The 7,595-nt window shown below is 42.3% G+C and overlaps 1 pseudogene; it reads left to right on the top strand.

The window, feature by feature from the left end:
• Positions 1-4,739: 4,739 nt before the first annotated feature.
• Positions 4,740-5,024, top strand: LOC144767153 (peptidyl-prolyl cis-trans isomerase A pseudogene; annotated as a pseudogene).
• Positions 5,025-7,595: the final 2,571 nt, after the last annotated feature.

The following is a 7,595-nucleotide window of genomic DNA, read 5'->3' on the forward strand; positions in this document are numbered from 1 at the left end:
GAGGGCGGTGCTGCCGTATTCAATTCGCGGGATTACTAGTGCTTGTACTGCAGTTTGGAAGTCTTTGGCTGGTAGGAAGGGTTTAAGTTTCCTCAGGGTATTGATTTGGAAGTTCGCTCCCTTAGTAGCCTTGCTGATATGATGCTGCATGTTGAGATTGGAGTCGAGAGTTATGCCTAGGGATTTCGCTGAATCCACTATGGTGGGATGGACATTAAGTGCAGTTAACTGTTTGAGCCAGGTTTGAGTGGTAGAGATCTTCGCGGGAGGTGAGATCAGCAGGAATTCTGTTTTCAGAGCATTGAGTTTGAGATGATTGCCAGCAAGCCAAGATTGGGTGCTTCTGATCGTTGAGTTCAGGAGTAAGATGTCATTGGGGGATTGTATTTTGAGATATAGTTGAGTGTCATCTGCGTACATGTGAAAAAGTACATTGGATGCTTGTAGCAAGGAGGTGAGAGGTTCCATAACTAGGTTGAACAGAGTTGGTGATAGGGAGGGTCCTTGGGGGACGCCTAACGAAACAGGTATTGGAGAGGACAACAGGTTGTTTCTCTTGAATTTCTGTGACCTGTTGTGTAAAAAGGAGGTGAACCACTTGAGAACAGTCCCAGAAAGACCCATTCTTGTGCTCAAAAGATCGAGTAACTTCTCATGTTACCTGATAAAAACAGATTATGAGGTTCCTGGATTAGACCTACTGTGAGTTCATTTGCAGAACATGACAAGCTATGATGTATTTCGATTGATGAGACAGATAATTCGCAATGTGCTGTGACAGTTCCTGGACGACACCTATGCATAGATCATTCACTAGATAAAACGGGCTGCAAAAAGATCTGGTTGGAGGTCTAATGAGACCCCTGCGGTCTAATGCGAGTTTGGATGAGATGTACGGACATATTCCACTGGTTGAGACACACATCCACTGTGACATCCGCTTTCCAGTGCAGATTGTGACATCAAGTTAGTAGCACTTGGGACTCCTTCCACGTGCACATAGTTAAGCCTATTGCTCTAATTATTCCCATCTCTTCCACTGTCCTCAGCCCTCAACACTGACGTCTCTGGCACTGCTACCACTCCTGCTGGTGTGTTCGATTCGTCCACTACTGCCTCTCTTCTCTTCCACATTCGCTCTCTTATTCTTCTCCCCAGAATCCCGAGGAACCCACCTTCGCCGTTTCGGGGGCTTTGTGTACTGTCCACACTTGTTTTTACAGCCCCACAGACCCACAGACGGACAACATAAAGATACCAAGCCTGCAGTATCTCCTTTCAACAGAACATCCGTTAAGATAACTCACAGGGTAATGCGCCCCCTGCAGCGCACTGCAGGTGACACGAAGGTTCTGCTTTTGCAGGGATAAACTGCCTGAATGCAATTCAGTTGAGAAAAGTGGTTAAGTGACATTTCATTTCCATCACTGGCAAACGGCAAATTCAACGAAAGTAACTCGACATAAAAACACGTCATTGTTTTTCTCCTCTTACACATCGCACACGTATCTCTCCTTTTTGGAGCAGTGCAATAGTGTTTGATGCTTCCTCGCTGTGGTGTCTTAGGAAGCCCATATTCACAGTAAATATAGCGCGTTTTCAAAATAAAGAGTCGCGTCACTGGCACGTGCATGTAATGTGACTCAGCAGATTAACCGCTCCCTGCTGTGACCTGCTGTCATGCTTCAGATGTCTGTTGATCGAGTACATTTACTCCATTGAATTGCGAGTTATAGGCTTTACTATGTCCTATACATAACAGAAATCACAGGTTGTTACCGCGTCAGTGTTTTGTTATTTTTTTAGTGAATGGTTTCAGTTTTCACAAATAGACTTTTAATGATTTAATTAAATCGTATTTAAACAACCCTGATTTTAAAAAGCGCTGCATATAACGAATGTTCCTTTTAATCCTTTTTACTGTTCTATTTTTTTATCACATTTTATGGTTAATGACTGCGTCTGCTCTATGTAAAAAATGCAATATGTTATTTCCTCGAGTAATGTTGCAAAGAATTCGTGTATTTTTCTTCTCTTTCCCAAAATTGTTACTTTCACATCGTCATCAGATTCTCGCACAAACTCTCTACCCGTAGATATTAGCTTTTGCATTGCTGACTTTAAGCACATTTTCAAAAGAAAGTTATTTAAAAAAATATATATATATACGCACAGATTATTTCGGCCTAATAGAACAATGCATTCAGAACTGTGTAGGCAGCTCAGGAGAATAGTGTACCTGCTGCAGAATTCCGTATGAAGATTCAAGCCTTCATGCTTCTGAGGTCGATAAAATCGAGTGTCCCTGATTTATAAACCAGTGCTTCTCCGTTGGACAGCGAGCGCTGGTAGTCACAAGGCAAAGACAACCGATTAATAAAATGAAAATCAGTATTTATTGTCAATAGCTGACTAATACCCCTTCGTGCATGAGTGTGAGTTAAATATGTGTACATTGAATTCGATACTAAGCCTCTGGGATGGGTGGGAACAAATCGACATGCTCGCCGAACGCAAGATTTATCCCCCTGACAGCTTCTCGGCACTGGAACAGTAAAACTCCAAATGAAAGAAGCAAGCTGCCGAAACCGCGATAAACCCATTCATCCCCTGAATAAATATGCTCGGACTTGCACCCACCCACAGGAGGCGCAAACAAACACCGAGGCCCTTAAAACCACTTTTAAAGCTGCACGACCTCCACCGCTTCCCGCCCGGTGCGCGTGCCAACTGTAACATGATGCCACGGCCATGTGTGTGTGTGTTTATGACTTTTTGTATGCAATGCCATGGTGAACGCGCTCGCACCATCTGGATTGCATTACACGGGCACTCTGACAGCTCCTAATTAAGATTAATCACTCGGCCGTGCTCGTTCGCGCACACAATATGCCACATCGGCCACGCGTAAATTACTTATAGCCTATCAGGTCAACGCTACAAAAAAAACAGCACAGCGAAGACAAATCACTAGGCAGATACCAGAAAACACTAAGGAATGTGCCTGGAAAGAGCCCTTTCTGAATTCCTTCTTCTTTTGAACGCATAAGTTCTCGGGAAGCTCCGCCTCCCCACTTCATGGAGGCGGAGGCCCGAGCCCTAAAAACGACTCTGCAATTTAGTCCCAGTTGCTTTTCAAAGTAAAAAAAGAAACATTTCTTTTTAGCAATAAACCTGTCAGCTATACATGAAGCAAGGATAAAAACAAGCCTATGACAAACATTTCAAAAAGAGATTCCACATGAATGTGAATAAAATCTCAAACAATCATTGTGTTTGCAAAAATCCAAAACAAACACAAACATGGGCACTTACAAAACATTGCAAGAACGCTGCATAGTTAAACGAGAACAATTCTGTCAGCCACATGCTTTTCCATGTTACACGTGCCCCTTGCTGACATTCGATTCAGCGCTATTGTCTGGCTACAACTGAATGCCTCAGTGGAAACGTCACCCTGTTGTATTTTCACTTCCGTTGTACTCCGCACATAAGATGGCCTCTGCCTATAAGAAGACCGCGAGAAAGACAAGATTATGTATCCAGTTGGCTTAATTGAAGTATTGACTACAAGTCCCAGAATGCAGAGAGGTTTGAAATAAAAGCACAAAACTGGATACATTTTGTTTCTTCTGCATATGGCACTTTTGCTGGTTTAGTACTAAACAAAACAAAAGAACCTTATTACCCAACTGAAAGGTACTTTGTCGACCATAGAAGGAGAAGTGGCAAAGTGGACCCACCTGGTTTAGAAAACGTAACCATGTGATCAGACACGGGTCTTGCAGAGGCTGTATTAGTCTACGGAGCTGTTAGGCCGGTGTGAGCGCTATATAAATCGTCAAAGCACTAAACCTCCAGCTTCCACTGCTGTCTAGTGAATATCAGGCTCAGTACTTTAGGTTTCTTGGTGGCCAGTTACTGTTAATCATATGCATATGGGTTGACAAAGAAAAGGCAACAATTACTAACACTACAGGACAAAGACAAATGAATTGGACTGGAAGAGCTGTTTGTCTGATGCAGGACAGCACTAGATTCTGCCACTAAACTAAACTTCAAAGCGACTTACCATCTGCCCCTGCCTCAAGACGGCAATCCCCATGTGCTCCACCTCACCACAAACTCTTACCTCCTTTGTGCGTCTCCGGCACCCCTCTCAGAGGGATACGCACTACAAAATTTACCCAAAAAATCAGGCACATTTTAAAAGAAAGTCTCCTGAAAGTCCTCGAGCTCGCTGTGGGCTCAGTGCATCTGGGGAGGCGGCTGGTACGGCGAGCATATAGCTATACCACGCTCTTAACTGCTGGCAGCGGAAAAGAACAATTGCCAAGCAGCTGAAGGGTGGGCGTGGGTAGAGGAATGCATCTGCTGCCCTGCATGCCCCTGCTCCCCCGAGAAAGACAAGAAGACCGCGAATGGTGAGCGCGTCCTGCAAGGAATGCAGATACCACCCAGCGCACCTCTGCTCGCTCCCGCAAGCAAAGCGCTGTGGGAGTGACCAGTAAACAAAGAGGTGGGACATGCGCCAGCCTTTAGCCATTTGCATGCTTTCAGTAGTGAAAGCCACATGCAAATGGCAATCAAATGTGTGGGAGTTGCTCAACCCACACAGGAAGTTTTGGAGTACTCACAAGAAGCCTTCCATAGAGCAGCACATGCGTGCTGTGCTAGACTCGACCTAAAAAGGGTTTGGTTTCACGGGATCGTGCTTCCACAGCATCATTCCTGTTTTCATGTGTCAGGGTGGTGACTTCACGAACCACAATGGAACCGGTGAAAAATCAATCTATGGTGTTAAGTTTGCTGACGAGAACTTAAAACTCAAACATACTGGCTCCGGAATTCTGTCCATGGCTAATGTTGGGCCCAACACGAACGGTTCTCAGTTCTTCATCTGCACTACCAAGACTATGTGGTTGGACGGCAAGCACATCGTATTTGGCTACATCTTAAAAGGCATGGACGTTGTAAACGCAATGGAGAAGTTTGGCTCAAGCTCTGGGAAGACGTCGAAATAAATAGTGATTGCTGATTGCGGGATGCTGTAGTTTATTTCCTGGCGCACCTTCGATCATTTCTTGTGTTGCTGGTGAAAAGACCACCCATGCCACTTGGTTTAGTTTTCAGCCTTACTTGTGCTCTCCAGTGAACTGCATCTGTTGGATTTCTCTGGCTTTCCCCCTCATCCCCATTCTGAACGTCAATGTAGCCCGCAGAATTACATGAAAATAAAGAGATTATCACCAATTATAAGTTTTATCCATGAAATGCGGCGTACAAATTTGAGATTATTGCACAACCTGCACCAAAAGCCACATGTCATAGTATTTTCAAGGCCCTTTGCAATCTGTAAACTCTTGCAAGTTAGACCACATGAAATATAATGAAGGATGCATTTTCTTATCACTCTCAGTGTCTACCGATTGCAATAAACATGACAAAACTCATAATTCTGATATGAATGGTGAACAGAAGTTACCACACATATTGGAAAATATTGGGCTGCTCTTAATGATGGCAGAAGTGCAAATTTGCATTCAAACTAGACATATTGTAGCTTAGCCTTTTTACCATGTAATGAAGTTGTAAGGCTCAACAATATACAACATGACTCCCAAAATTATATCAATAATGAAGAAAAACAATGTCCCATCCTATTTTGAAGACACCTCGCACATGCACTAGTCATGGCTCAGGTGGAAACTTAACTTCCATATACCAAGGTTGGAATGCCTTAAAAACACACTGTGGAATATGTCCTTTATAGGGATTATGTAAAATATGGTCTGCAGGTGTGAAGGTGTGGCCTGTGTATAAGACATGTTTCTTTGATGTTGGTGTTTATGAAGACATACAAATATCATTTGGATATAGGTAATTTGATCTAAATAAAATGTCAACCCCCAAAATAGCTAAATACCATTATGAAATTACCTTTACTGTATAATGTTTACAATGTTGATGTTCTTACCTTTATGGCTTTTCATTTAGAATGATACTGTTGTTTCAATAGGTTTTTTTATGTGTACTTTTATGATCCTTGGTGATTGAAATAAAGTTACTATGGATGGAAATTATGTTTGTGGAGTAGAACCTCAGTCTGAGGAGAGTTCAACACATCCCTACCATATATGATCTTATTTACATTTCCAAAAGGAGGTTAGCTACCAGGTTTTATGACTGAAACAGTGTAGCCAAGCAACAAATGCATGACATTCTTGTCAAAGATATGTAACTTGATAAGTGCCAATGGCTATCTCTTTTGAAATCCAATGAATACACCTTCATCTAACCTATGCAACAAACTAAGAAAACAAACAATCATCAGAAATAAAACCAATAGACCTGCAAAATGAATTGTGATTTCCCCAAAATAATTTAAAACAATTGAGCAAATATGATGTATTTCTTGACATTCTGGGATGTTTTTAAATAAAATGTATAACTACTTGATGTATTTGTGTATATATATATATATATATATATATATATACATAACATATATATATATCGCTTTGTCCTGGCTGATGTATGCATGCGTTGCTCGCCTGATGTTCATCATTCTTCACATGTTTATCATGGATACTTCCTGTTTGAGAGGAGAATACCATTGATGCTTGCTGACAGTCCCAATTTTTCACGCTGCTTTCCTTTGTCGTTGATTTTATGAGGTAGCTCACTGCGTTATCACCAGCCTTTAAAGTCAACAGCTTTCACTCACTTGTTCACTGAGGTGATAGACTCTTTAACATTTCTTAAATTCCATCATGGCGGCGTCACGCACTAATCGGAATGTTACCCAGCAGTGTCCTGCAATTAATCCGCCCTTGGAAGATGTTAACCCTTTCAATGTTTTACAGGATAACTTGGACGACGCGTCATCTGATTTACAGAATGCAAATTGTGCTTCTTCTGCTTCTCCTCGAACAGCATCAAAATCTTCCGTCAAGACCTCTTCTTCTACTTCCACGTCAGGGAAAAGAGTCAAAACAAATCCTCCTTCGCCTACCAACTCAACTCCCTCTATCTCTATGGAACTTATGTTAGAGGAAATTCGCGCCCTTAAGCCTTACATGACCGAAACAAATTCTCGTCTTCAAAGCCTTGAAGTCAACTGGTCGCACTCTGAACAAAGAGTAGATACTCTTGAATGACAATTTGCTTTAGCTCAACCAGTTATTGACCAGGTTCCCTCCGTTCATAGAGAAATTGACAACCTTAAGCAGCAAGTTGAGAATTTAGAAAACAGGAACAGACGCAATAACCTACGTATTTACGGACTTGTGGAAGGCCTTGAGGGATCCAACGCCATTTCCTTTTTCCAATCTTTTTTACTTACACTTCTTGGTCTTTCTTCTTCTCCCCCTTTGAATATTCAGCGGGCCCATCGATAAGGATCAGCATCCCGCCCGTCTGTTTCATCATCTTCTTCAGTGAAGCCTAGAGGAGTCATTTTATATTTTTTGGAATACACGGATCTCCTTAAAGTTCTTCCTTGCTGCCAAACAGAAAGGGAAGATCGTTTGGAATGGTTCTAATCTTTTCTTAGCTCAAGACTATGCCAAAGTCACCGCAGACCGTCCCAAGAA

Source organism: Lissotriton helveticus, chromosome 7 (genome assembly GCF_964261635.1).
Source record: "Lissotriton helveticus chromosome 7, aLisHel1.1, whole genome shotgun sequence".
Taxonomy (NCBI): Eukaryota; Metazoa; Chordata; class Amphibia; order Caudata; family Salamandridae; genus Lissotriton; species Lissotriton helveticus.